General features: G+C 48.3%; 1 long non-coding RNA gene across 1 annotated transcript; it reads left to right on the top strand.

The window, feature by feature from the left end:
* Positions 1-1,582: 1,582 nt before the first annotated feature.
* LOC149916617 (uncharacterized) lies at positions 1,583-13,686 on the top strand. The gene is made up of 3 exons (XR_016469461.1): positions 1,583-1,829; positions 1,918-2,006; positions 12,356-13,686. It is a non-coding gene; the product is annotated as an uncharacterized LOC149916617 (long non-coding RNA).
* The last annotated feature ends 393 nt before the right edge of the window (positions 13,687-14,079 follow it).

The raw sequence follows: 14,079 nt of genomic DNA, 5'->3' as shown, positions 1-14,079 counted from the left end.
GTGCTGCACACTGCCCAGCTGCACTAGTTGAGGTCGCAAATGGAAGAGGAAGCTGTTTGGCTTTCAGAGCTTTGTTTACTTATAGGAGGCCTAACAAACATGGATGTTAAGGCCCCCTAGGGGGCCTTTCTTACGATGCTGGGGCCTGTTGGATTAGGCAAATGAGAGCCAGAGATTTGCCTAATAGCTTGACAGGCCATGAGGGATTAGATTTGTGGGCTGGTGTAAACGTGTGGTGCAGAGGTGCTGTGGTGTGGATCTCTTCTTAGCCATGGCTAAATGCCTTGTCAATGTGGGTTAATCTTGTTTGCCTTGTCTTCCATAATGCTGCCTTACAGGACAGCCTCTGTGGATTTAATCACTGCGGAATGGAGCGGTAGGCTTTTGTTTTGCGTGTGCACCTCCTGCATTACACAGCGCTTTCAGCATTGCAGGCATCAGTAATTAACAGCAATTTTTAACTGGCATTGGTTCCAGCTCCCGAACTAGTTGCTCCCTTGGGACCAAAGGTTTCATTCCATTGACTGAAGGCAGCTCCCTCTGTGGAGGTCCCACCGCTGTCCCTGCGCTGTGGATCTGCTGCTCCAACTCCTTTATCAATCATTTGCATGAACTGTGTCCATGTCCCCAGTTCCTTCCCCTGAGCAGGAATCCCACTGTGTCACATTGCTGTGCTCAGGAGCTCTGTGATGCCTGAGGGATGCACCCAGAGCACCCAACCCTCACTGGAACACATAACTGAAACTGGGAGTGGCTGGTGTCTATGCTCAAAAGCAGGGGGCAGTTAGCTGCTGAAGTGCCAGGGCTGCAAAAGGGTTGTAGAGGTAGCGCAGGTGGGACGCCTCTGTTCCTTGGTCCCCTTTGGTCCCTGGTTCCCTTTGCTTGGTCTGATGGGGTACAGTGCTGTCAGTGCTCAGGGTTCACAGAGCACTAAGGCTTTTGCAGGACCTTCCACGAATGGAAGACTTCAGCTCACAGCCAACTCGGAGAAGAGCAGGCACCTCTGCTGCGCTAGGTTTGCCCCTCTCTGCACCAGGGCACAAGCCATGATTGCCTCATTAAGGTGCAGGGTCCATCCCAACTAGCCCTAAATGTTTTCGATTTTTGTTTTCACATTCCCCTGCTCCACATCTTCTGCCCTGACTTCCTTACACCTACACCAAAAGCCCAGCAGAACTGGGTCCAGCACAGGAGCTGGGCTCCAAAGGCTTACAACCACTGGGATGTGCAGCCACAAGTCTTCCTTGCCAAATGCTTTTTGGAGCTGTGGGAGCTATGGAAGCTCACTGCAGGTGTTCCCCAGCACAGAGGCAGACTACTCCGAGGTGATTAGCATCTGCAAGGCACTGGCAAGAACAGTGCAGGTGGGAGGAGAAGAAAAGCTCATGCCAGTGCCATTTGCCCCACAGAGTGGGCAGCCTCTTGCTCAGTTGTGCCAATTGCCCATGCACTCTTGGGCCCCAAACTGCTCCCCAGAAAGCCCGGCAACTACTAACCCTGCTCTGCCATTCGCTGGGTGGGTGGCAGAGCCACAAGGAGCAGGTAGAGGAACAGCACCTGTCAGCAGTGCCAGGTGGCAGCTTCCCATCTGCTGCCTGTGCTCATGTGCTAATGGCAAGCACCTGGACTCAAGACCAGCTGAGACCGGTGGGATGAAAAGGAGCTCTGGTACCTTCAGTCAGCCAATAGAGGAAAGCTGTAGGCAAGATAGCATCCAGTTTTCCTGCATGAACAAAAATGGGCTGCAGAGCTGTGGGGTAACACTGAGGCTTGCCAGCTAGCTGCGTGCAGCACGGTCTTCTGCCCCATTCAGGCGGGAGCTGGGGCAGGTAAAGCCCTGGGGCTTTCTTGGTTGTTCCTCCGTGTGAAGCACTGTCTGTCTCCCACCCATTTATCTGCACCTTCCTTTCCTTACAGGTAGTGAGAAGTTTAAAACTATCATGTGAGTGCAAAGGAGAGCTTGCATTTTTGCCTGGGAGTTCCAGTAGCAGCCCCTGCTTTGCAAGGTAGGCCTAAGAGATTTTGGGGCATGGGTGCTAGTTTTGTGGCTTGCCTGGGCAACTGGCAATGATGAATGTCAATGGGAGCAATTGTTTTTGTGGAATTGAACGCTGTGGAGAAGACTGCTTAGATATCATCTGTGACTTTAGCATATCCTTCTTCAAGAGTTTGAGTTTACCAATTACGCTGTCCTAGAGTAGCCTAACTGTCTAACAGAGAGCTGCTGAGGTAAAACTCAAAATTCCCAATACATTGGGAAGAGAATCTATCACTTGTCCTTCATGGAATTCTGTGGGCTCTTACCTCTTGCTGTGCCTTTGGAGACCTATTTGTTCTTTGATTCCCTTTCTTTGTGGCTCAATCCAAACTTGTTGGAGTCCTTGTACTTAGGCAACATGCAAGCTTTGCATCATAAAGAGGTTTCCTAATAGCCAGCAGTGCATCCTGCTGCTCTGTGTCTCTCCTTGCTGAAAATTAAACAGCTGTAAAATTAGTAGCTGAATGTCTCTGCATCTGGGGGTCCTTGTGCATGGCTGGAGATTGGAGTTTCTGCCTTCTGAAATAGTGATCTAAGGGTTTGAGGAAAAGACAATCCCTTACAAATATTTCCCCAATCTCTTTTGCTTTGAATAGTTCAATTCACAGTGAATGTGTGCACTTTTGCTCATAGTTTTCCTTGCTTCTTATGCCTGCATGCTTCTGTGGTATCTCAGATACATTACTGAGAAAGGTTTTCAGGTGCTCCATTCCCACCTGTGCTTTTGGACAGGTGGACAAGGAGGGGACAAGAAAACAGAAGTAAAGGTTTGCTGCAAACAGAGAGGTTAGCCATTTTCCTTTGCTGTAGGAGACTTGATGCAGGTCCTAGCGCTGCATATTGCCTTGAGTATTGAATTGGTATGAATAGGGTCTCCAGGCAGAACCCAGTCCTGGTCCAAAGTGGTGCTCAACACTGTTTTCTTGGCATCCTCTAGTCCATCCCTTCACAACAGGCTTCCCATTGCCAGGCTTTGTCTTAGGGTGGTAAGCAACATGTTATAGAGGGAATTTCTCCCCTGGTCTGGCAGCAAACCCTCCTGGATGAATGGTCAGAGCTCACACTTTAAAAGCTCCCTGCAGAAGGTAGCATCCATGGCCAACTGAGCTCATGGCATGCCCTGTAAATCTGCACTTCCTGGCTGCACGTGAGCATGCTGGGTGTTGGGAAACCTTGAGAACTGTAAGCAGAGAAGGAGCCCCATTAATTCCTGTCTAGACTGGCTTCTGAGCCCAGGTTCCAGAGATGAAAGGGCACTTTATTAAGGCAGGGCATAAATCCACCCTGCCAACAAGTCCACACTCCTCTAGATTATTTACACCTCTCTCCCTCCCCCTGGTCAGTGCCTGTCCCTATATAATCTCCATTAAAGTTCTGACAGGATTAAGCCAATATATCTTAACCTTAACCTATCAGGCTCTGTGTGCTTTCGTTTCTACCATGTCACAAGGAAGACCTCATGTTTTTACAGAGAGTCTGAAAAAAAAAAAAGTTGGTGTCTAAGGAAAAGGAGCTCGTTGTCTGGGATGGGGTGTGGAGGGCATGGGTGTTTCAGGATGGAGCCTCTGAAGAGGGCAGGCATTTTGAATTCAGAGGTCTGAGCATTTTAATTGCTGTTGTGGCTTTGCTCCTTTCTTTCCTGTCATTGGAAAGTTTCTACTGATGGTCTGTGGCTTGTGTCGTGCTTATGGCAAGAACTGCAGCCCTGCAGGAGCTGGGCAGATCCTGTCAGCTTGTGTCTGCATGAGTTTCCCCTTCTTCCCTTACAGCAGTGCAGGGAGGAGCAAACAGTTCTTGTGGACATGAACCTCAAATGGACTCTGGCACAAATGTATTTTTAGTCTGGATAAGTAAAATACATTCAGTGTCTGTGCAATGCCTGGCTCCTGGTTTGTTTCAGGTGTGCTGCTCCTATCTTGTGGCAGGCTGGTTCGTTGTCAGTGCTGCTTGGTACGTGCAGTGTGATAACAGCGTGTGATGACAGAGCTGTGCAGTGCTCAGAGCTGCATGACTTGAAGAGCTGCTGCAGCTTTCAGCACTCTGTGGCAGTGACAGGCTATAGGAATGACCAGGCATGTTGAAAGGAAGCACTTGAATTTTTGTGCACCCAGACAGACCTCATGAAGGCGAAGGATTGAAGTCTGCTCAGGTCAGCGTTTCGGCTGACTGCAGTGCTTGCAGTCCTTTTGTATTCGCTTTTCTGCTGCAGTTTTTAGCATATGAGCTTATTGGCGTGGTCGGTTCTGAAGTCGTTAGCAAATATTTGCCTAAAGTGAGTTTGAAACCTATAAAAAGGACCATTTGAAGTGTTTCCAAGGTTTGCCTTCATTTGGCCAAAGAAATCATGATCCCTGGCTTGTGTGTCCAATCCAAAATAACCAGGCTGCTCCAATTTTGAGTACTGGGTGCTCTCACGTTAACCTCTTATTATTACCAGCACTTTATACAGAAAGACTTGCAACAAAATGAAGAGATGTTTTAAGGACCAAGTCATTATTTACCTGCATCACTCTTGCCTGATGAGCAGTGAGATGAAACCCTTATGCTCTATGTTGTAGGCAGCACTGTGATGGCAGGGTGTGTGTGTTCACTGGGCAGGGGATTCAACAAGAAATAGATAGAAAAGTAATCCTTTCCCACACAATAAATGTTGCTTTCTAATCAGTCATCCTCCATCAGATAATCCGGCTGAAGGAAGGGCTGTGCCAGCTGGCACCCGTCCCACTTCTGATTTCCACCAGGAAGTGGGGAGGGGAGGAAGCGGCTGTGATCCTACATGAGCTGCCAGCATGGGAAACCCCAGCACCTTGTGCTGGAGTGATGCTGCCAGCAGCTCTACTGAAACAATGCTAAATAAGAGGTGGAGAAAATCATCCGAAAGGCAGAGAATTCATGTATACTTTTGCTATCTAGCAATGTGGAGAGATGTTCTCCTCTGTTTAACTTACCTGTTGTTTCCTCTTTCTGGCATTTATTAATCTGGCTGGTTAAGCATTGAGTCCAGCCTGCAAACAGATCTCATCACAAATCCTGTTCTCCACGGTGTACTCGGAAATGGCTCTGCCTGAGCAAACTCGCTTCTCATGTCTTCATTCTGAGGGCAGAACTAAAGGATGGAGGCAGATGTTTACCATGAAATTTGCACTGCAGGTTCCCCCTTCAGAGCAGCCCATAGTGCTAACAACACCAGCACTTCCATACTTAGACAAGCTGCATTTGGACAGAGCCCCCTGCAATTCATCCACAGTTTGGGTGCATTCATGGCACCCATCCCAGTCCTGATAAGCCAAATCAGGAGCCCTAATCACAGGGGTAGTGTGTTCAATAACCATTGCTCTTTAATTGTTTCTGATCTTTATCTCCACCTCTCTCTCCCCCGAGGGTATTTTTTTCCCTGTGGGAGGATCAGTGCTTCTCTTTGAACTGGCTTTTCCTTTCAGCATTTATTGTTCACGGCTGCACTCTTTGTAGCAGCTGCTTTTTTGGAGGTTTGCATGATTTGCACTCAGTTCATCCTTGATGTTGGTAGCTGACAGAATCGCTTGTGTTTGAGGAGCCAAGAAAGCCCATGTTGCTGTTCCTGTCCCGCACACTCTGCAGCTCCCGTTGTTTAATCCCCATCCATCCACACCTGAGTGGTTCCAGAGGGGAACCCTGCACACCTGGGAGTGCTGGCGAGGCAGGATGTACCAGGGCAGCTCAGTCAATATTGACTTTACTGCAGGCTTTGGTGCGTGGCGATGGTTATCTTTCTCCCAAGGCAAGATTTAGCCCGTGAGCACTAGTGTCTTTGAAGCCATTAAATACACAGCGGGGATGGACTTGAAAAGGGGGCCCTTTCAAATGAAGGTGTGTTACCATCCCATGCAGGTCATACAGATTAAGGCTGGCCCTTTGGACTGCACACCAGGTGAAAACCATACCTAGGACTCTAACAGGGTGATTTCTGTCCACCACATTTGTTTGCTTGTTGTATAACTGTTTCTTCTCCCTTGCACGGTGGGCACAGTGCTTTGCAGGGATTTCTTTCCTGGTGCAGCTGTGCAGACCTACTTTCCCACTCTGGCATTTGGATGAAAACTTTCCAGCCCTATGTATTTGCTTTATGGGAAGGAACTTTTTGCACAGCATGAAACTTTCCACTGTGTTCATGATTGGTTTGGGGCAAACTCATTCAAGATTAAAAAAAAAAAAAAATCCTGTCTGTGAGAGCTGAGCCCATAGGGCACAGCCTCCCTGCTCAGAGGAGTGCTGCCAGCAAGAATGGCACATCCTGGCCTTGCCAGTCTGCCTGCAGGGACGTGCTGCTCTATGTTGGCTTCGGTTGTGCCAGCTGGAAATTCAGGAGGGAGCCCAGTGCTGTGCTGGCCTGCTGTGTGCAAAGCTGGTTGCTGTCCCCAGCTGTGAGCAGAAGGCTGAAGGTAGCAGGGTTTCTTCCCATATACACAAATGTTTGGCAGCCCCCTGGGCTGCCAGGGCTGGGTGTTTATTTCCCAAGTGAGTCCTGGTTCCTTGGAGGGTTCCTTTGCTCCTCCGGTGCTCCCTGAGCTTTTCTCTGGATCCATGGTGCTCACAAGGTTGTTTGCTAGAAGGGCTGTGTATTCACTGTGCTCATCCTCTGTATGCTGAAATGAAGGTGGGGGCTGGTCCACAGGCATCTCTGGAGATGCAGAGTCTCACCATCCTTTCTCTCATACTGCAAATAGTCTTATTCTCCTAGATAAAAGGCCTGGAGAAGGGGATGTGCTTGCATGTAAATAAGAGCAGAAAACTCTTGTTTTCTCTGAGATGATCTGCATTCTGGTGGGCACACACAGTTCTGAACTACCCTGTAAGGCGGTGGCATGGCAAATACTACAGTCTTCATGCTATTCAACTGGAAGTCAGAATTGTTTGAGTTGGAAGGGCCCCTTGAGAGCCATCTGGTCCAACTCCCCACAGTAAGCAGGAACACCCCCAGCTCCATCAGATGCTCAGAGCCCCATCCAACCTGACCTTGGGTGTCTCCAGGGAGGGGGTACCCTGTGCCAGTGCCTCATCACCCTTATTATAAGAAACTTCTTCCTATATTCAACATACATCTCCCCTCTTTTAGTTTGAAACTGTTTCCACCTTGTCCTATTGCCACAGACCCTGCTAAAGAGTCTGTTCCCTTCTTTCTTATAGCCTCTTTTGGGTACTGAGAGGCTGCTCTCGGGTTTCCCCTAGCCTTCTCTTCTCCATGCTGCATGGCCCCAGCTCTCAGCCTGTCCTCACGGGGAGGCATTCCATTCCTTGAATCATTTTTGTGGCCCTCCTCTGGATGTGCTCCAACAAGTCCATGTCTCTCCTGTACTGAGGAGTCCACATCTGGAAATGAATTCTGATAGCTTTATATTGCTTCCCTATATTATAAAGCAATCTTAAATTCATGTTAATAGCTTGATATGAGACTTAAATGCTCTAAATCAGAATAAGACACCAGTGCCTCTGTTATTAGGAGGTCTTTAGCAACCAGGACAGGTTTAATCTGAGTGGATAAATCTGCAGTTGGATTAAAGCCTAATTACCCTGCGATGAATCACTCTGCAATATTTCATATAAAGCACTTGGTTTACAACCAAGTCTAAGTGGGGAAGTCTGCAGTGCCTATTGTTGCACTCAGGACACTGATGCAAATTCCTGTTTTAATGCTATTCTAGTGCTTTAAAGGAAAGTAGGGAAAAGAAATAACTCACCAGTTCTGTCAAAGCAGCACTAAGGTATTTCACTCTAGTTTTTTTCCAAGTAGAAACTAAGCCCCTGTGTTTTACCCTCTCTGACTGCAGTGGGCCAGAGGCCGTTTCAGGACTGCTTTTACACTGCTTTCTGAAAGACTGGCTGCAAGTCTGCTTGGCAAAGGCTGGAGCAGCACCAGGCAAGCCAGCTTACGTGGTGACCTTAGTGCTGTGGCCGCCCTTGCCAGAGGTAGTTAATTTCCCCAAATGCTGTTGCTCAAGCTATTTCTGAGGGGGTTGTTTCTAACGACCTGCTGGCTGTGAAGCTGTGCCTCCAGCCACAGGATCAGAGGTTTCTCAGCAGTGTCCAAGGGTAATGCTGAGGGTTATGTCCTTGTTCAAGCTTTGAGAAGGAAATGTGGCCCTGGACTTGTCCTGTTTGCTAGGAGAGGCAGATTATGTTTTGCTGGGTTTTCCCATTAACTCCCTATCTCCTAATAAAATACTGCAAGGAAAAAAAAAAGTCATTGGTGCTGCCAATTTTAACAGGAAATTGAGAACAAATATTTTACTTTAGCCAACTTGCTTTTTAGTGGCCCGAACTTTTCCTGGGGGCAGGCAGGCGCCTGCTCCATCTGTCCTTGAAGCCAGCAGAGCAAGTTGCTGCAAGGCTGGGCTCTGCTGCAGGCCATGCTAGGGTCGTGGAATCATTTCATAGACCTATAGAAATGCCTGAGGTTGGAGGAGACCTAAGAGCCCACCCAGCCACAACCCATGCCATAGGCTGGCTGCGCCCACCAGCTCAGGTTGTCCATGGCCCATCCAGCCTGGCCTTGAGTACCTCCAAGGATGGGGCACCGCAGCTCTCTGTGCAGAGGCTTAAATAGGACAAGGAAATGAATCTGAGTTTTGCTTTCAAATGTGCAATCAGCTTTATATAACATCAGTTTGGGGCAAAAAGGGAAGGTTTTCAGACCTAGTTGTATCAGTGCTGTAGGAAGGAGTCTGGACAACAAGAGGGGGGTAAATGAGCTGAGACAGCAGCAGTCTCTATGTGGGCACAGCTCCGGGAGCAACATCTCTGCTGGGCTGTGGAGCTGCTCAGAATACAGCAGTGTTCCTGTTGTGCAGAGAAAAAGAACGGCCATTAAAACTGATAAACAGTCCTACCAGCAAGTAGAAAGCCCAGATAATAGAGAAGGAACAAAATGCAGTTTTTCTGCATTTATCGTGGAAAAAAAAAAAAAAAGAAAGAAAACAAAACAACTTTGTAATCCAGAGGGAGAAAAATTACTAATGCAGCCCAAAAGCAAGGGAAAAGGCAAATGGTGCATAATGAAGTAAATAAGCTATTCTGTAATAGCCTCATTAAAGCAGCAAAAGATGTACTTTCCATGTGGATTTTGTTTTGTGCAGGTGGCAGGGTGGCTGTTCATGGTGGGGTGATTAGTGCCTGGGAGGGCAGGGAGAGGGGCTGCTCTGCTCCCCATCCAGCCCAGCTGGTGGAACAAAAGCTGCCCCTCCCTCCTCGGGAATAGGAAATAAGGTCCCCAAGCCTCCATGGGCTCATCCAGCTGCTTTTGTAAGGGGAGCAGAGGCTGTGGAAGCAGCTAGGATATGGTGCAGGGCACACAGCTGGCTGTTTGCACACAGGGTGAGTGGGCTGGAGGAGGGGTGCCAATCCCCAGCAGCAGCTGTATGTTCTGGTGATCAGGGCTGAGCCCGAGCTGTAGGAAATCATGTTTTTTCCAGCTGAAGGGAAACTTCTGCCATGCATTCACCTGCATCTCAGTGCCTGCCAGCTCTTATGCTAGATAGCCCACACACAGGATTTTCACCAGCTGAGCAGAAGTCTTCACAGCAGCATTTCAGGTCTCTCTAAGAAAGCTTCATTCTGGGGAAAAGAACTGTAGTTTACCTCGTTGTTTTTGTTTCCTTGCCTGATCATAGCAGACCTGAGTCTGCTGTTGAGTTTCAGGGTGAAGTTTGAGGAGTCATCTCAATTCAGCAGGCCTTCTGCAGGGCAGCATTTCATTTGCAGCCCCAGCCCAGGGCTCTCTGAGCCCACAGGATGAACCCCAGGAGTGAAGCCCTGTCTTTGAGCTGTGCTGCTGCCACCCAGCCCAGAAAGCCCAACTATGCCTGGCCGAGGCTCCGGGTTAATTCTGCCCAAACTTCTGGAGGTGACTTTGGGTGCTCTGTGAACACAAGAGATCTGTGAAACGTGAGTTTCTGCAGGTTGAAGCACATTCAGATTAAGGCTTTGGGGTTTTTTTACATGAAGCTTATTTAGTCTGGGTGCCCTTCCCGATGGGTCAGCACTCCCTTGAGGGCCTGAGGCTCTGCTGAGCATTGAACACCTAACAAAGCCTCGGACCAGACAAGCTGTCCTCAGTCAGCACCACATTTGCCATTTGCTCAGTTGTAAGAAAAGTGTTTGCAGTGGGAATGCTTTCAGCTCCAGTGAAAATCAAGCAGACTTTCCATAGGATTTTTAAAACAACCTATAAATTCATCCACGGAGGTGAAACCCTGTATTAAATCTGTAGCTTCTTTCTAAAACCTGCCAGAAAGGCTTTGTTTTCTTTTCAGTTCTTTAGGCAGCTAAAATTATTCCTGCATGACCTGCAGGTTTTGTCCTGTTGAGTTCCAGGGGGACTTTTCCCAGACTGAACGTTAGGGTAGATAAATAGTTTCATATGGACACAAGAGAGATAATTATAGCTATAAATGAAATGGTATTTCTCTTGTGTTCAACAGCAGTAAAATGCAAAAGAATGGTTGAAAACCAAAGGGGAAGAATATCAGAGGGAATGAAAAGTGAGGGATTTAAACAAATGTACCTTCCTCTGAGGGATCTGGAAATGCAACCAAGTTTAATCAGGGAGAATACAGGAAAGAAATACTGCAGTCTATAAAGGCCTGGATTTTTTTTTATCACTAACCCCACATCAAGGATGATTCAGGCATCCTCCCCAAAGAGAGAAAATCCATTGGTGAATGTTGGTGAAATCCTGGATTTATGACACACAGCTCCGTAAATCTCCTCTTTCTGGCCAAGCCATCCTTTGACTTGGCTATATGAAGAACATCAGGAATGGTGAGGAAAGCTGCTTGTAGAGCTTTTCATGTGGTTTCCATGGTTGGAAAAGTGTGGCTGGGTTCCCTGCCTCCTTGTAAGTGGTCAAAACAGCTCTTTCAATTAAAGTGGGGTTTGAAGTCTCAGGTATGTTCCAGGAAACCAGTGTGGCAGGGAGGGAGACCAGACTGTATGCAGCGTACAGCTCTGGAAGCTTGCTTGTGTTGTTTGAGGGTCTTCGCAATGGACTGGCTGAGAAATCTTGATGCTGGCAGCCCTTTACTTGCTACAAGCCCCGAGATGCAAGTAAGAGGCTGTATGGATGCCTTGGTGATGCACACACCTGCTGAGCTCCTTTTGTCTGCTCTGGTTTAGTTCTGCTGCCAAATGCAACAGGTGCTGATTTGCTTCCAACAGGCAGAGTTCATTCCTCTGGTTCCTTATTAAGGCACTTCAGTGCAAGCCCCCACCAAGATGCCCGGAGAGCTGATCAGTGTTTTCTTGTCCTTGGTGAACAGTGCTCTCCATTTGTGGGCAATAAGTGGAATCCATGAGCTGAAACAGTGTGCATGGCTAGATATGTGGGGAAAGGGAAGTCCAAAAGCACATCGATTCAGGAAACATAAGCAGCTCTACAGAAACAAAAGTGGCATCCTCCAGAGTGCGCAGGCAGTATCCCTGCCTCTGGCAGCTAGAAGCAGCCAAGGGAGTTGTGCTTATCGCTGTCTTGCACTCCATGCTGGACATGTCCAAGTGCCAACACCAGTGATAGCCTTGTGCTGTCCCTGCTCTGCCAATAGGTAGAGCTATTCCAGTTCATTTGCTGCTCTCAGTGTTTTGGGAATTTTTTCTTCTGATCACTCCTTTTCTCCATGCCCATGGCTGGCCTTGCTGGTGAGCAGGTCAACCCCAGCAGTTTTTCTGCTGACCTCAGGCTGGGGCTGCTCTTTGCCATGCTCCTCTAACTTTGCTTTCCTTCCTACTCCACCTGGCCATGCATGCAGTCTGATTTGTTCCAAGTGCCTTCTATGAAGAGCAGGTAGGGAAAGGAGGCAGAGAGATGTGTTTTATCCAGCTCTCAGACACAAAGTCAACAGGTTACTTGGCTGTCCAAGTCCAGCTTTCTTAAACTCCCTAGCAGCACAGGACAGACTGGACATGCCATTTCTTAAGCAGAGCACAATGCCCTTTTGTGCAGTGTTCCTGGGCTGGCCAGGTTAGGTTTTGTTTCACAAAGCCTCTTTAAATTCAATTTTTCCACCATGGAATTATGAAGAAAAAAGATTTCTTTCTTCCTTCATCAAACCTTAGCCCAGGTTTGTTCATAACAGGTCTGTGATCCTAGAGCTAGGTTTCAGCTTTGCAAATAAACCTGTAACCCTGGCATCCCAGGCATTTTGTAATCAAATTTGTGCATAACAAAGACACTATAATTTCAGACCTAGAGAGAAAAGATGAGGCTGGGGGGCCAGAGGATTACCTTTTATTCCAGCATCTTCTTCAAGCTGTGTGTAGAAAATTACTTCATTGCTCTGTTTGCAGCTTCCTCGTTTGTCAAGTGGCACCAAGTAGTTGAGAGATGTCTCAGGAATGGTGTAAACCTCTCCCCACATTTCCAGAGTGCCTGAGGTCCTTTCATAAAGAGGATGAGAGAAGTGAGTGGGATGGAGGGAGTTTCCTCTGGAAAGGGGAATCCAGAATGAGAAACACATTCAGCCACTGCGAACAGCAAAAACACATATGCTTTGACTGCAGGAGCCAGACCATGCGTGCCTCACATGTGCAGCTGCCCAGATTTATGGCCTGTTATCCTCCTGGCAATTACTGAATTGTGCTGTGGGGATCTGCATGGGCGATGTGCAGGTTGCCCACACAGCCTGGCCTTCTGAGAAATGACACGGCGTGCGCCATGTGCTGCGGCCAGCAGCAGCTGTGCTGGAAAACCACCACGGAGGAAATCACAAGTTAGTGAGTCACCGAGACCACTGCCAGCCTGTCAGGAGACTCTCCATAACTCAGCTTTCATGTGCTTGTGCTTCTGCTCTGAAGTAGGCTCAGATGCCACCTTGAACAGCAGAACAGCCGCTAGCAGGTGGGGAAAAAAGACCTGGTTTTCATTCTCCTATCCCAAATTTAGGTGTGTGCTGTAAAGTGAGCAGGCTCCCAGGCAGGCTGCAGCATAGCCAGCACGCCGCTGAAAGTTAGTAGAGATGCTGCACATGCCCCTACCCCTGCCTAGTGCTGTCTGGGACGTGCCACTGCCACAGCACTTCTGGCCCAACATCAATACTGAAGTCCTCCCCCAACTGTTTATAGCTCCAGTCCAACTGTGAGATCCAAGTGATTCAGGCTTTATCTGTGCGCAGGGAGATCACTCGCAGCTGCTCTTGCCCAAGAGCACACTCCTGTGCTTAGGACTTGCTTTCGTTTACATCATTTGCATCAATGAGAAGAGGGAGAAAAGCTGTTGATTAACAGGTTTGTTAAGCAGGCAGCAGCTCCATAGCATAAAGTGCAGGCTCTTGTACATCCAAACAAACCCCTGGGGAAAGGGCAGTGTTGTGCTGTGGGACACAGAGCTGGCGGGTTAGTGCTGCTGTCCCCACACAGAGCTGGGGCTGCCTCCTGGGCCCCCCCAAGGCCACCCCTGCCTGCCCACAGCTTTAAATGCCTCTCTTCCCTAATCCCAAACAAGTGGGAGCAGGATGCAGAGCAAGCCAGTTCCAAATGCATGTGCTGGGGGTTCTTGGCTGGGTCTTGTTCTCCTTAAAGCCAGAGGCAAAATCCACAGGAGACGGAGGTGCTAAGATACTCTCTGGCTGAGTATCAGATGCTATTTTCCTTGGAAATGCAAGGGGGTCCGTGAGGTGCAATTCTGTCAGTGAGTGAGACCAGGTATTTTCAACTTCAAAACAGACAAGAAAGTAGGAGCATTTTCTATGGAAACATAGTTGGATAAAGACTACATTTGGGATTTGTGCATATAAATGCTTTTACTGCTTTCTTTAACAAAAACGGAGCAATAATTCTTGCTTCGGGACTAGAAGATTTTCAAGCAATGAAAATACTCCCTTAAAAATCTCCATTTTAAAAGCAGTGTGTTCTGAGCTGAGTTTTTGGATGACTTCTCACCACATTTTTTCAGCTGGGTCTGCACAGCACATGTTCCCTCACAGCAGCAGGCGGAGTGCAGGCACTCAGGGCTGCCTGCTCTGCCCGGAGCTGCTGTCTCCATCTCCAGACGTGCTCCCACCCAGAGCAGAGCT

The sequence above is a fragment of the Phasianus colchicus genome, chromosome 10 (assembly GCF_987193195.1).
Source record: "Phasianus colchicus chromosome 10, bPhaCol1.hap1.1, whole genome shotgun sequence".
In the NCBI taxonomy this organism is placed as follows: Eukaryota; Metazoa; Chordata; class Aves; order Galliformes; family Phasianidae; genus Phasianus; species Phasianus colchicus.
The sequence above is the reverse complement of the archived record's forward strand: the minus strand, read 5'-3'. Positions and strand labels throughout refer to the sequence as shown.